The sequence below is a fragment of the Callithrix jacchus genome, chromosome 9 (assembly GCF_049354715.1).
Source record: "Callithrix jacchus isolate 240 chromosome 9, calJac240_pri, whole genome shotgun sequence".
Lineage (NCBI taxonomy): Eukaryota > Metazoa > Chordata > Mammalia > Primates > Cebidae > Callithrix > Callithrix jacchus.
In genome coordinates, this window is record NC_133510.1 from 124,823,257 (window position 1) to 124,837,584 (window position 14,328).

The 14,328-nt window shown below is 49.6% G+C and overlaps 1 long non-coding RNA gene across 1 annotated transcript in view; it reads left to right on the forward strand.

Moving 5' to 3' along the window:
- Positions 1-14,328, forward strand: part of LOC128928635 (uncharacterized) — a 34,630-nt gene that overhangs the window by 16,136 nt on the left and 4,166 nt on the right. Inside the window, exons 2-3 of the long non-coding RNA XR_008474037.2 lie at positions 7,789-7,935; positions 13,713-13,851. This is a non-coding gene — a long non-coding RNA (uncharacterized LOC128928635). The remainder of the gene's footprint in view (positions 1-7,788; positions 7,936-13,712; positions 13,852-14,328) is intronic.

Below are 14,328 nucleotides of genomic sequence, written 5' to 3' on the forward strand. Positions count from 1 at the left end.
GCTTTGCTCTTGTTGCCCAGGCTGGAGTGCAATGGCACGATCTCAGCTCACCACAACCTCTGCCTCCTGGGTTCAAGCGATTCTCCTACCTCAGCCTCCCGAGTAGCTGGGATTACAGGCATCTGTCACCATGCCCGGCTAATTTTGTACTTTTAGTAGAGACAGAGTTTCTCCATGTTGGTCAGACTGGTCTTGAACTCTGGACCTCAGGTGATCCGCTCGCCTTGGCCTCCCAAAGTGCTGAGATTACAGGCATAAGAAATTGCGCCCAGCCTGTTTGTTTTTGAGACAGAGTTTTTGCTCTTGTCCCCCAAGCTGGAGTGCAATGGCATCATCTTGGATCACTGCAACCTGTGACTCCTGGGTTCAAGTGATTCCTGCCTCAACCTCCCAAGTAGCTAGGATTACAGGTGTCTGTCACCACGCCCAGCTAATTTTGTTTTTGTCTTTTTTTTTTTGAGATGGAGTCTCACTATGTTGCCTAGGCTGGAGTGCAGTGGCGTGATCTCAGCTCACTGCAACCTCCGCATCCCAGGTTCAAGCAGTTCTTCTGCCTCAGCCTCCCGAGAAGCTGGGATTACAGGTGCCCATCACCACACCAGGCTAAATTTTGTATTTTTAGTAGAGACAAGGTTTCAGCATATTGGCCAGCCTGGTCTCTTGGCCAGGCTGGTCTTGAACGCCTGACCTTGTGATCCACCTGCCTCACCGTGCACAGTCCATATTATATATTTTACTTAACTGATTTGCTTTAGATTTTACTCCTCTCACTGGGATGTCTGTTTTGTTTACCTCCATATCTCCAGTCCCTAGAACAGAGCTTGGTTCCTGGTAGGTTCTCGGTAACTATTTGAATTAAATGATTAGATAGATGTAAAAAGGTGTCCAGTAATGGTAGGTATCAAACTTAGTCTCTGGACTCCAACAGAAAGCAGCGTAATTTAAGAAGGGCACAGTAGCTCAAGCCTGTAATTCCAGCACTTTGGGAGGCTGAGGAGGCGGGCGTATTGCTTGAGGTCAGGAGTTCAAGACCAGCCTGGCCAACATTTTTGTACTAAAAGTACAAAAATTAGCTGGGTATGGTGGCATGCACCTGTAGTCCCAGCTACTTGGGAGCCCGAAGCCGGAGAATCACTTGATCCTGAGAGGATTGCGGTAAGCCAAGATCTGACAGAGGCAGACTCCATCTCATAAAAAATAAATAAGAGAAAGATTGGGAAGCCGATGCGGGCGGATCACAAGATCAGGAGATCGAGACCATCCTGGCCAACATGGTGAAACCCTGTCTCTACTAAAATAATAAAAAAAAAAAAACTAGCCAGGTGTGTGTTGGACACCTGCAGTCCCAGTTACTCAAGAGGCTGAGGCAGGAGAATTGCTTGAACCTGGAAGGTGGAGATTGCAGTGAGCCGAGACTGTACCATTGCGCACTAGCCTGGCAGCAACAGATTGACTCTGTCAAGGAAAGGAGGGGAAGGGGAAGGGATGGGGGAGGGAAGGGAGAGGGAAGCAAGCAGTGTAGTTGGAACAGGGAAAATGCAGCTAATAATAGGAGGTACAGGTTAGGAGCTCTGGCTGAGAAATCCCATCTGTACCATGTACCAGCTGAGTGACCTGGAACAGATGAATGACTTCACCTTCCTGAGGCACAGTCTCCTGATCTGTCAAATGGAGGTGCTATAGGACCTCCCAGGTAGGATGTGAGCATGCAGGAGACAGTAAATGAAAAGCACTTAGCAGAGTGCCTGGTGTACGGTAAGTGCTCAGTAACACTGGCCCACACTGTTCATTATAGCAATACTCAGATGAGGGGAACCTCTGAGTCAATTAGACAGTTGCTAAGCGTCTAAAATATGTCACTGGCTAGTGAGTTCAATTAACATTTATTGACCTAATTCTGTGAACTCCTTAAGGGAAAGGACTGTGTCTACATTGTCATGATCCTGGTCCAGAAGATGCTAATTAATGTGAAAACATGCTGGAAAAGTTACATCCTGAACTCAAATACGAGTTAGAATACAGAAAAGCTATTAGAGTAATAACTAACATGTGAGGGCCGGGCGCGGTGGCTCACGCCTATAATCCCAGCACTTTGGGAGGCCGAGGCGGGTGGATCACGAGGTCAAGAGATCAAGACCATCCTGGTCAACATGGTGAAACCCTGTCTCTACTAAAAATACAAAAAATTAGCTGGGCATGGTGGTGCATGACTGTAATCCCAGCTACTCAGGGGACTGAAGCAGGAGAATTGCCTGAATCCAGGAGGCAGAGGTTGCGGTGAGCCGAGATCGCGCCATTGCACTCCAGCCTGGGTAACAAGAGCGAAACTCCGTCTAAAAAAAAGAAGCGTAGTGAGCTGAGGGTGGGGTTGGGATGAAATAAACTGCAAAATTTAGTAGACACGCTGAAGGTGGGCGGAAGCTATGATGCAGCCGTTCCACAGCTGAGGACATTGTAGACAGACAAATACAGGAGGGCACTGGGAAGCAGGGACCAGGATGATGCCCCTGCAGGACTTAACGTCATCACAAAAAACTTGAAACAGGCTGAGCACAGTGGCTCACGCCTGTAATCCCAGCACTTTGGGAGGCTGAGGCAAGCCGATCACCTGAGGTCAGACTTCGAGACCAGAATTGCTTAAACCCGGGAGGCAGAGGTTGCAATGAGCCAGGATCATTGCACTGCACTCCAGCCTGGATGACAAAGCGAGACTTTGTCTTAAAAAAACAATGCTGGGCGTGGTGGCTCACACTTGTAACCCCACCACTTTGGGAGGCTAAGGCAGGCAGATCACCCGAGGTCAGGAGTTGGAGACCAGCCTGACCAACATGGCGAAAGCCCATCTCTACTAAAAATACAGTTATCAGCCAGGCATGCTGGTGGGAACCTGTAATCCCTACTACTCAGGAGGCTGAGTCAGGAGAATCAACTGAGCCCCAGAGGTGGAGGTTGCAGTGAGCTAAGATCATGCCATTGCACTCCAGCGTGGGCAAGAGTAAGACTTCATCTCAAAAAATAAAAGGCAGGTTCAGGCCCGGTGTGGTAGCTCAGGTTTGTAATCTCAGTACTTTAGGAGGCCAAAACAGGAGGATAATTTTAGCCCAGGAGTTTGAGACCAGCCTGGGCAACACAGTGAGACTTCAGCTCTACAAAAAAAAAAAAAAAAAAATGTTTTAATTTCTTTCTTTTTTTTTGAAGATGGGGTTTCTCCATGATGGCCAGGCTGGTCTTGAACTCCTGACCTCAGGTGATCCACCCACCTCGGCTTCCCAAAGTGCTAGGATTACAGGCATGAGCCACCGTGCCCGGCCAAAAAATTTTTTTGATTAGCTGGTTGTTGGCCTGGCATGGTAGCTCATGCATGTAATCCCAGCACTTTCAGAGACCGAGGCGGGCACATCATCTGAGGTCAGGAGTTTAAGACCAGCCTGGCCAAGATGGTGAAACTCCATCTCTACTAAAAATACAAAAATTAACCAGGCATGTGCCCGTAATCCCAGCTACTTGGGAGGCTGAGGCAAGAGGAATTGCTTGAACATGGGAAGCAGAGGTTGCAGTGAGCCAAGAGTGTGCCATTGCACTGCAGCCTGGGCAGCAAAGCAAGACTGTCTCAACAAAAAAAAATTAGCGGGAGGTGATAGTGTACTCCTGAGGTAGCAGTAACTGGAGGCTAAGGTGGGAGGATCACGTGAACCTAGAAAGTCAAAGCTGCAGTGAGCCATGGTCACACCACTGCAGTCAAGTCTGAGCAACAGAGGTCAGGAGTTCCAGACCAGCCTGGACAACATGGCGAAAACCCGTCTCTACTAAAAATACAAAAATCAGCTGGGTGGGGTGGTGCATACCTGTAATCCCAGCTACTCAGGAGGCTGAGGCAGGAGAATTACTTGAACCTGGTAGGTGGAGGTTGCGGTGAGCCAATATTGTATCACTGCATCCCAGCCTGGGCAACAGAACAAGAGTCAGTCTCAAAACGAAACCAAATACAATACATGTTGAATTGCGTGAAGGAAGGACTGGCACAAGTTCTGGTACACAGGAAATGCTCATATGTTGCAAGAAATAGCCTCTACTTTTTTTTTTTTTTTTTTTTGAGATGGAATCCTGACCTTCTGATCCTCCCACCTTGGCCTCCCAAAGTGGTGGAATTACAGGTGTGAGCCACTGTGCCTGGCCTCAACACGTATTAAACACCTACTGTGTGCCAGGCCTGTGATTTATTCATGCATTATTTATTTAATCCAAGCAGCATTTCTGGAGTGCCTGTGAAATGCTAAGCTCTGGGCTTGTCATTCAATGCAATGTGTGTTTATCAAGCAGCTACTGTATACAGCTGTCCCCATCAGTGCCTCGGTACACAGTAGTTCAGTAATTGCCTGAATGCATGAATGCCCTCAAGGAGCCCCCAGTCTTCCTGCTAAAATGGCCTGTCAATAATTAACTCTGACACACAAAGATAAGGGTAGAATGTGGGTGTGTTTAGAGTGCCGAGCGCCCCTTATCACCTTGTACTGCCAGGCACCTTTCTCAGGGCCTATCTTCTCACCTGGGAACCAGCTCTTTGAAGGTGAGGCCAGGCTGGCCCCTCGCTCACCTACCTGTCCATCCCCGGGCACCCATGGAGGACTTTGCCTGCAGCTCCCACTCAATCAATGCCCACTGTCTGATTACGGCCACGTCCCCGACCACAGTTGTTTCTTCCCTCATACGCCAGGCGAGAGGGCAGCAGCTGGGTTCTAACCCTGGAGCTCTGGCAGACGGCCAGCGCTTCTGACAGGTGCCCTCTCTCAAATTTGGCCTGACTTTTCCAGCTATGAAATGAAAGATTTGACTCTCCTCCTCTTTGACTTCTTTTTTTTTTTTTTATTGAGATGGAGTTTCGCTCTTGTTACCCAGACTGGAGTGCAATGGCGCGATCTCGGCTTACCGCAACCTCCGCCTCCTGGGTTCAAGCAATTCTCCTGCCTCAGCTTCCCGAGTAGCTGGGATTACAGGCGCACACCACCATGCCCAGCTAATTTTCGTATTTTTAGTAGAGACGGGGTTTCACCTTGTTTACCAGGATGGTCTCGATCTCTTGACCTTGTGATCCACCCGCCTCGGCCTCCCAAAGTGCTGGGATTATAGGCGTGAGCCACCGCGCCCGGCCCCTCCTTGACTTCTTAACCCCTTGCCTAGACTCCTATAATGGCAAGTTAATTTTGAAAAAATGTTGCAAAAACCCAGACAATGCATAGAAATAATTAAAGATGGGGCCAGGTGCAGTAGTTCATGCCTGTAATCCCAGCACTTTGGGAGGCTGAGGCCAGCGGATCACCTGAGGTTGGGAGTTCGAGACCAGCCTGACCAACATGGAGGAACCCTGTCTCTACTAAAAGTACAAAATTAGCTAGACATGGTGGCACATGCCTGTGATCCCAGCTACTCAGGAGGCTGAGGCAGGAGAATCACCGGAACCTGGGAGGCGAGGTTGCAGTGAGCCGAGATCATGACATTGCACTCCAGCCTGGGTGACAGAAGGAGACTCCGTTTTAAAAAAAAAGAAAAGTAAAATAGGAAAATAGAATGGATGGAATGGTGGTGGCCAGGGACTGGATGGAGGGGGATATTTTGGGGAGTTAGGTTTAATGGGAACAGAGTTGTTTGGGAGGATCAGGAGGAAAACGTTCCAGAGGTGCCCGGCGGTGACGGTTGCACCCGTGTCCATATGCTTAATGCCATGGCGCTGTACACTTAAAAACGGTGAAAGTGGTAACTTTTACGCTACGTATATTTTGTCACAGTTTTTAAAAAGCAGCAGTGCTCACTCACTCTGGCAGCACGTGTACTAAAATTGGCACCACACAGAGCACGTCCGCATGGCTGTTGCACAGGATGCCAAGCAAGTCAACGAGGCTGAGGCGTTCCACGTTCAAACAGCAGCAAGGGAAGCCACCAATCCCAGCGTCTCTTTGAAATTCCCCATGGCCCCATCCCAGTCTCGTCCTCCTAAAACCCTGAAAGTAGCAGTATGCTTAGTTTTGTATTTTTCGCTTAGTGTACCATTCGGGTTTATTGATTTTTTTGTTTGTTTTGTAAAGTAGTAGTATGCTTAGTTTTGTATTTTTCGCTTAGTGTACCATTCGGGTTTATTGATTTTTTTGTTTGTTTTGTCTTGGCGTGCTTGTTGTTTTTGAGACGAACTCTCACTCTGTCACCCAGCCTGGAGTGCAGTGGCTCAATCTCAGCTCACTGCAACCTCTGCCTCCTGGGTCCAAGTGATTGTCCTCCCTCAGCCTCCCAAGTAGTTGGCATTTTAGCTGCATGACACCGTGCCCAGCTAATTTTTGTAGTTTTAGTAGAGACAGGGATTCACCATGTTGGCCAGGATGGTCTTGAACTCCTGACCTCAGGTGATCCGCCTGCCTCGGCCTCTCAGAGTGCTGGGATTACAGGCATGAGCCACCGTGCCTGGCCTCTGTAGGGCCTTTTTTTTACAGGCATGAGCCACTGTGCCTGGCAAATTTGTGGTTTTTTGTTTTGTTTTTTGAGATGGAGTCCCGCTCTGTTGCCCAGGCTGGAGTGCAGTGATGCAATCTCAGCTCCCTACCTCTGTCTCCCAGGTTCGAGTGATTCTTCTGCTTCAGCCTCCCAAGTAGCTGGGACTACAGGCGTGCACCACCACACCCAGCTAATTTTTGTATTTTTAGTAGAGACAGTGTTTCAACATATTGGTCAGGCTGATCTTAAACTCCTGAGTTCATGATCCACCTGCCTCAGCCTCCCAAAATGCTGGGATTACAGGTGTGAGCCACCTCGCCCAGCCTTTGTTTTGTTTTCGAGACAGAGTCTCACTCTGTCGCCCAGGCTGGAGTGCAGTGGCATAATCATGGCTCACCGTAACCTCTGCCTCCCAGGTTCAAGCAATTCTTCTGCCTCAGCATCCCGAGTAGCTGGTGCACCCCACTACACCTAGCTAATTTGTGTATTTTAGGGTTGTAAGGACAAGTTTTTGCCATGTTGGCCAGGCTGGTCTAGAACTCCTGACCTCGGGTGATTCCCCCTACCTCAGCCTCCCACAGTGCTGGGATTACAGGTGGGCGTGAGCCACCTTGGCTGGTGAATTTGTGTTGTTTTAAGTCACTAAAATTTATGATAATTTCTTACAGCAGCAATGGGAAACTAATATAAGCAAGAAAGGACATATCAGATTTATGTCTCAAAAAGCTATTTCTGGTTGCTGTTACAGAACGGCTTTAGTGGGGTCAGTGGAAGCAGAAGCCCAGGCGGATAACTGCAGACGTGTGGGCGGGCAAGGATGGCAGCCCCAGTGCGATGGAAGGGGCCGCAGGATGGAAGAGCTCAGATCTCAAGAAAACGCTAGGGGCTAGAACTCACTGGGCTTATTGATGAATTGGATGTAGTGGGGGAAGGGGACAGTCTACGAAAGTGACTGGAGCATGACTCCTAGGGTGATCAGCACTCCGGATTGCTCCAGCTTCTCTGGGGCCTCACAGCACACGGCTTTTGACAGACTGTTCCCAGGATGCAGGTGTTTTTATGTGATTAGGCTGGAACTGTTCTCTGTGAAATAAATGCCCTCAGTCTAAAGGGCTTTTACGAGCCAGGGCAGGGGATTAAAGGCAGCCGGGCTGTGGAGAAATCCCAGGGTCAGGAGACAGCTGAGCATGGAGACTTTTAATCTGAACCTTAAACGTTTTTATTTTCCACTCCTTGAACTCAGGGTGTCACTTTAAATACATGTTTAGCAACATCAGCTGTTCTATTTTTCTTTTTAATTATACAAAGAGATCCTGGAGGAGGCTCAGCCCCAGGCTGGAGGGGGCAAGGGAAGTTTGGCAACGGCGGGAGGCAGAGAAACCGACTCAACATCGAGTGGATTTGAAATCCTTTTGAGGGAGCACAGAGGCCAAACTTTGAGCCACCCTGAACTTGGTAAGAGCGGCCCTGACTCAGGATTTCTAAAAGGAGACTGACAGACTCACCAGCTTAGAATGGAGGGAGGACAGATGGACACGTCTCCAAGACAAAAATATCACCAGCCCTAGCTCTGGTACCTTGAATTTATTCCCAGGTCCTGTCCTGTTAGCTCTTCTCTTTCTCTCTTTGTCTGTCTCTCTTTGTCTTTCTTTCTCTTGTTTCTTTTCTTCTCTCTCTCCCTTCCTTTTTCTTTTTCTTTTTTTGAGACGGAGTCTCGCTCTGTTGCCCAGGCTGTAGTGCAATGGTGCCATCTTGGCTCACTGCAGCCTCTGCCTCCTGGGTTCAGATGATTATTCTGCCTCAGCCTCCCGAGTACTTGGGACTACAGGCACATGCCACCATGCCTGGCTAATTTTTTTGTGTTTTTAGTAGAGACAGGGTTTCACCATGTTGCCCAGACTGGTCTCGAACCCCTGGACTCAAGCGATCCTCTCACCTCAGCCTCCCAAAGTGCTGGGATTACAGGAGTGAGCCACTGCACCTGGCCCTGTTACCGCCTTTCATCCTCTGAGCAGAAAACAGCTAACTAGGTTGTTCATGACATCTACGGGGTACTCCGTACTGTATGCTGGCTGCTGGGCTCACCTGCTTACATGTGTTACCCTGTTGTAGGCAGTCAGCTATTGTATAACTAGGTGCTATCATTATCCCCATTTTCTAGATGGGGAATCTGGGCTCCAGAGAGAATGGATGGAAACCCACTCCCCAGTGTTGGACCTGCACTTCTTTGCCCTCAGACCCCTCCCTTGCCTCTCTCCTGCTTTGCGCCAGATCATAGAGAGGCCAACCCATCAATCATCTGGCTTCCTGCACAAATGGACCATCTTGGAGACTGTGACAGGAGCCTAGTGGGTGGGAGGAGCCTGGTGGGTGGGAGGAGCCTGGTGGGTGGAGGAGCCTGGTGGTAGGACAGGGGAATCCAGGGTGTTCCTCCCCCTCTGCCTCAGGTGGGATCTCCAGCTCCACCTTCCACCAAATAGGCCCACTGTGGCTCTGGCTTCTACCTGGAGACTCCAGTCCCTCTTGGGTACCAGAAACACCACCCCCTGCCTCTGTCCCTCCAACCCCAGGGGTGGTGGCAGCCCTCCTGTTGGGGCTAACCTGGGGGCTTCCCCTCCCCTGCCTGCCTTTTCCCATAATTCTTGCATTACCCCTGGAGCAATTCTTGGGATAAATTCTCCTAGTCTGGTATCTGTTTATCCTGGTCAGATTTTCACAGATACACTACCTTTGCTAAAGACTGGCAGATCGGCCAATTCATTCAATCTGGAAGGAGGCAATCCTCTCTCTGAGCACAGCACATCCCACGAGAGGGAAGATTGGAACCACCATTTACTGAGCACTGTGCTAATTGCCAACAACTGTTCTTTCGCGGAACACTCGTAACAAGCTCTTCTGCCAAGTCTCATCAATATTCCCCTTTGACAGATGGGGCTCAGAGAGGCTGGGGTGGTTGCCCAAAGTGGCACAGTTACAAACTGACAAAACTGGGATTTAAATCCGAGAGTGCCTAGCTCCAAAGTCTGCATGGTGTTCTAATCTCATCTGAACATGCTTGCAGCCCCTGCTGAGCCCATTAGAACTCAGCTTCCTAGACTGGGCACGGTGGCTCAAGCCTGTAATCCGAGCACTTTGGGAGGCCAAGGCAGGTGGATCACGAGGTCAAGAGATCGAGACCATCCTGGTCAATGTGGTGAAACCCCGTCTCTACTAAAAATACAAAAAGTTAGCTGGGCATGGTGGTGCGTGCCTGTAATCCCAGCTACTCGAGAGGCTGAGGCAGGAGAATTGCCTGAACCCAGGAGGCGGAGGTTGCGGTGAGCCGAGATCGCGCCATTGCACTCCAGCCCGGGTAACAAGAGCGAAACTGCGTCTCGGGGTGGGGGCGGGGGGAAGAACTCAGCTTCCTTGGCTGGCTGAAGACCCCAACCCAAATCACTCCAGGCTCCTCGTGTTCCTTTCTTTTCTTTTCTTTTTTTTTGAGACGGAGTTTCGCTCTTGACCCAGGAGGTAGAGGTTGCAGTGAACTAAGATCACGCCACTGTACTCCAGCCTGTAATCCCAGCACTTTGGGAGGCCGAGATGTCCCAGAGTTTTAAAGTCAGGTAGATCCACTCCTACCACTGTTCTCCAGCCTCCCAAAGTGCTGGGATTACAGGCTTGAGCCACTGTGCCCGGCCTAGGAAGCTGAGTTCTAATGGGCTCAGCAGGGACTGCAAGCGTGTTCAGATGAGATTAGAACATCATGCAGACTTTGGATCGAGACGGTCTCGATCTCTTGACTTCGTGATCCACCCGCCTCGGCCTCCCAAAGTGCTGGGATTATAAACTTGAGCCACCGTGCCTGGCCCTTTCTTTTCTTTTCTTTTTTTCTGAAACAGTGTCTTGCTCTGTCACCCAGGCTGGAGTGCAATGGCATGATCTCTGTTAACCACAACCTCCGCCTCTTGGGTTCAAGTGATTCTCCTGCCTCAGCCTCCAAAGCAGCTGGAATTACAGGCACATGCCACCATGCTCAGCTATTTTTTTGTTTTGTTTTGTTTTGTCTTTTTAGTAGAGACGAGGTTTCACCACGTTGGCCAGGCTGGTCTCAAACTCCTGACCTCATGATCCACCTGTCTCAGCCTACCAAAGTACTGGGATTACAGGCATGAGCCACTGCACCTGGCCTTTTTTTTTTTTTTTTTTTGGTCACTCTGTCACACAGGCTGGAGTACAGTGGCATGATCTTAGTTCACTGCAACCTCTACCTCCTGGGTTCAAAGGATTCTCCTGCCTCAGCCTCCCAGGTAGCTGGGACTACAGGTACACACCACCATGCCCGGCTAACTTTTTTATTTTTTAATAGAGACAGGGTTTCGTCATGTTGGCCAGGCTGGTCTCAAACTCCTGATCTCAGGTGATGATCCACCAACCTTGGCCTCCCAAAGTGCTGGGATTACAGGCGTGAGCAACTGTGCCCAGTGGTTTTGTCTTTTTTTTGTTTTTTGTTTTGAGATGGAGTCTCGCTCTGTCACCCAGGCTGGAGTGCAGAGTCGAGATTTTGGTGTGAGCTACTGCACCTGGCCTTAAAATAAGTTTTAAAGTCACATAGAAGTAAGAAGTAAGACTTTCAACTTGTTCCCTCCCTTCCTTCCTCCCTTCCTTCTTTTATTTGACAGGCGTTTCGGTTTGTTGTCCAGGGTTTCATACTGTCACCAAGGCTCTAGTGCAGTGGCATGATCACGGCTCAGTGCAGCTTCGACCTCATGGGCTCAAGCGATCCTCCTGCCTCAGACTCCTGAGTAGCTAGGACCCCAAACAAGAGCCACTGCTCCTTGCAAACTTCACATTTCCCCTTTTTATAATGACACCAGTAATACTGGAAGAGGGCTGTATGACTCCATTCTCTCACTGCTATAAAGAAGTACCAGGCCGGCGCGGTGGCTCATGCCTGTAATCCCAGCACTTTGGAAGGCTGAGGCAGTTGAATTGCCCTAGGTCAGGAATTCAAGACAAGCCTGGCCAACATGGTGAAACCCCATCTCTACTAAAAATACAAAACATTAGCTGAGTGTTGTGGCAGGCTCCTGTAATCCCAGCTACTTGGGAGGCTGAGGCGGGAGAATTGCTTGAACCCAGGAGCCAGAGGTTACAATGAGCTGAGACTGTACCATTGCACTCCAGCCTGGGCGGCACAGCAAAACTCCATCTCAAAAAAAAAAAAAGAAAGAAAGAAATACCTAAGGCTGGGCACCATGGCTCATGCCTATAATCCCAGCATTTTGGGAGGCTGAGGCAGGCGGATCATTTGAGGCCAGGAGTTCGAGACCAGCCTGGCCAACATGGTGAAACCCCCCCTCTACTAAAAATATAAAAATTAGCTGGGCATGTTGATGCACGCCTGTAGTCCCAGACACTCAGGAGGGTGAGGCAGGAGAATCACTTGAACCTTGGAGGCAGAGGTTGCAGTGAAGCGAGATCAAGCCACTGCACTCCAGCCTGGGAGACAGAGTGGGACTCCATCTCAAAAAAAAGAAATACCTGAAACTCAGTAAATTATAAAGAAAAGAGGATGAGCCCGGCACAGTGGCTCAAGCCTGTAATCCCAGCACTTTGGGAGGCCGAGGCGGGTGGATCACGGGGTTAAGAGATCGAGACTATCCTGGTCAACATGGTGAAACCCCGTCTCTACTAAAAATATACAAAAAATTAGCTGGGCATGGTGGCACGTGCCTGTAATCCCAGCTACTCGGGAGGCTGAGGCAGGAGAATTGCCTGAACCCAGGAGGTGGAGGTTGCGGTGAGCCGAGATCGCACCATTACACTCCAGCCTGGGTAACAAGAGCAAAACTCTGTCTCAAAAAAAAAAAAAAAAAAAAAAAGGTGAATATTTTCACGACCTTGTGGTTGGCAAAGATTTCTTTTTTTTTTTTTTTTTGAGACAGAGTCTCACTCTATGGCCCAGGCTGGAGTGCAGTAATGCAATCTCGGCTCATTGCAACCTTCATCTCCCAGGTTCAGGTGATTCTCATGCCTCAACCTCCTGAGTAGCTAGGATTACAAGGGCCTGCTACCACACCTGGCTAAATTATTTTTTTGAGACAGAGTTTCATTCTTGTTACCTAGGCTGGAGTGCAATGGCGCGATCTCCGCTCACCACAACCTCCGCCTCCTGGGTTCAGGCAATTCTCCTGCCTCAGCCTCCTGAGTAGCTGGGATTACAGGCACGGACCACCATGCCCAGCTAATTTTTTTTTTTTTTTTTAGTAGAGACGGGGTTTCACCATGTTGACCAGGATGGTCTCGATCTCTTGACCTTGTGATCCACCCACCTCGGCCTCCCAAAGTGCTGGGATTACAGGCTTGAGCCACCGAGCCCGGCCAAATTTTTTTTTTTTTTTTTTTTAAGAGATGGGGTTTCACCATGTTGGCCAGGCTGGTCTTGAATTCCTAACCTTAGGTGATCCACCCGCCTTGGCCTCCTAAAGTGCTGGGATTACAAGTATGAGCCACCACGACTGGCCTAAATTTTGTATTTTTAGTAGAGATGGGGTTTCACCATGTTGGCCAGGCTTGTCTCAAACTCCTGACCCCAGGTGATCCGCCCGCCTCAGTCCCCCAAAGTGCTGAGATTACAGATGTGAGTCACTGCATCCTGTCAGCAAAGACTTCTTATACAGGATGGAAAAAGTTCTTACTTTTAAAGGCATGAGGCTGGGCGCAGTGGCCCACGCCTATAATCCCAGCACTTTGAGAGGCCAAGGCAGGCAGATCACAGGGTCAGCAGTTAGAGACCAGCCTGGCCAATCTGGTGAAACTCTGTCTCTACTACAAACACACACACAAAAATTAGCCTGGCGTGGTGGTGTGTGCTTGTAATCCCATCTACTCGGGAGGCTGAGGCAGGAGAATTGCTTGAACTCAGGATGTGGAGGTTACAGTGAGCCGAGACTATGCCACTGCATTCCAGCCTGCGCGACAGAGTGAGACTGTCTCAAAAATTTAAAATATAAAATAAAAAAAAAAATTAAAGGCAGCGACACAAACACAGACCCAACAAAGCCTTCTGACCAGTGAGGAAGTAGGAGTGAGGGGATGAAGAGTGAGCCCTATAAGCCCAGAAACTGGGGAGCAAGGAGAGAGTTCACTCCCCTGGCATGGTTTAAGCTTCAGACACAGAGAACCATTTTGAGAGCAACACCAGAGCTCACCAACCCGGCCCATTCTGCATTTTTTTTCTTTTGAGACAGAGTTTCGCTGTTGTTACCCAGACTGGAGTGCAATGGCACGATCTCGGCTCACCGCAACCTCCGCCTTCTGGGTTCAAGCAATTCTCCTGCCTCAGCCTCCCAAGTAGCTGGGACTACAGGCGCGCACCACCATGCCCAGGTAATTTTCGTATTTTTAATAGAGACGGGGTTTCACCATGTTGACCAGGACGGTCTCGATCTCTTGACCTCGTGATCTACCCGCCTCGGCCTCCCAAAGGGCTGGGATTATAGGCGTTTGAGCCACCGTGCCCGGCCGTTATTTTTTATTTTCTTTTTGAGACTGAGTCTCGCTCTGTTGCCAGGCTGGAATGCAGTGGCATGATCTCAGCTCACTGCAACTTCCACCTCCCAGGTTCAAGTGATTCTCCTGCCTTGGCCTCCCGAGTAGCTGGGACTAGAGGTGTGCACTACTATGCAAACTAATTTTTGTATTTTTAGTGGAGATGGGGTATCACCTTTTTGGCCAGGCTGGTCTTGAACTCCTGACCTCAAGTGATCTGCCCTCCTTGGATTCCCAAAGTGCTGGGATTACAGGCATGAGCCACTGTGCCTCCATTTTGCGTTTGGTAACCAGCCCCCCGACAGTGTCTCACTT